Source organism: Schistocerca piceifrons, chromosome 7 (genome assembly GCF_021461385.2).
Source record: "Schistocerca piceifrons isolate TAMUIC-IGC-003096 chromosome 7, iqSchPice1.1, whole genome shotgun sequence".
Lineage (NCBI taxonomy): Eukaryota > Metazoa > Arthropoda > Insecta > Orthoptera > Acrididae > Schistocerca > Schistocerca piceifrons.
Genome location: NC_060144.1, coordinates 457,448,742 through 457,449,996, shown reverse-complemented (window position 1 = coordinate 457,449,996; position 1,255 = coordinate 457,448,742).

The following is a 1,255-nucleotide window of genomic DNA, read 5'->3' as shown; positions in this document are numbered from 1 at the left end:
GTAGAAATTCTTGGGATCTAACGATAATTTTCCTGTTTCACACATTTTTGGCAGCAGATCAGCGAGTCTTCTAGTTTTTAAACCTTGCACTAATGCTAGTTACATCAGTGAATGCTGGTAGCCTTTTCTGAGTCGAATCCTTTTTTTGTCGTTGGTATCTACAAGCACAAAGAAACGTTCTTCTTCTCTTGCCATATCTTGGAGCAGGTCTCCTTCCTGCACTTTAGAGAATGCCATACATTAATAACTAAAACTTAACATATCTCTGAAATTACTTTTAATTTTTGTGAAGGAAGCAATTTATCTTGAGCCCAGTTCTTTTACAGTTTTTCCTTGTCTCTCCTTTACACATTGTGGTTTGTTGTTTTCGCATTTTCTTATCACTCTTCATTATCCTTCTCTTCCTGTTAATAAAGCCTAGTTATTTGCCTAATTTCCCTGGTTTTATTTATCACAATAACAGAGCAATTTTAAACGCTAATACGCTCTTTGGTTATCCTCTTTCACCCCAATGATCTGAACGAGAACATCCTGAATCGTTTTTCCAGAAAGACGACGTATTGAATTTAGCTAAACTGTACTAAATGTTTTCATGTAGTGCTTTACTTCGATGATTCTTCGACATTTAGTGCCAGTCTCCAATCCCAAGGGCAAAAACTCCCCTAAGCGTCAGTCCAATACTTCACCTTCTTTTATGCACAGTGACATTGACAGAGTGATATTAATTGTGTTGAAATGTGTGTGAAGTCCTATGGGACCAAACTGCAGAGGTCATCGGTCCCTAAACCTACACACTACATAAACTAACGTATGCTAAGAACAACACACACACCCACGCCCGAGGGAGTACTCGAACCTCCTGTGGGAGGGCCCTCGCAGTAGATGACATGGTGCTTCAAACGCGCGGCATTGATTAATTGCTAATGAATTTGAATACCTTAAAAATTTTTCAAAATATTCCGAAACTTTTTAGTTCTTTCGTTCCGTCTGTCCCAGAGTCTCGAATGCTACAGACAACATTTTAATGTCCCATAAGTTTCCTCAGTGTAGTCAGTATATTCCTGTATTTTCTCCTATAGTTAAAATTTCCCTGATACTCCTAAAAAAACAACCATTAAAACATTCACCACATTTTTCCACATTTATAGCAAATTGAAGCAACACATGTAACTATTCCTTCTTTACATTGAGACACGCACGTCCACGTTAATGATGAGGAAATGTGAAGATAGTATTTTTATGTAGTGGATAACTG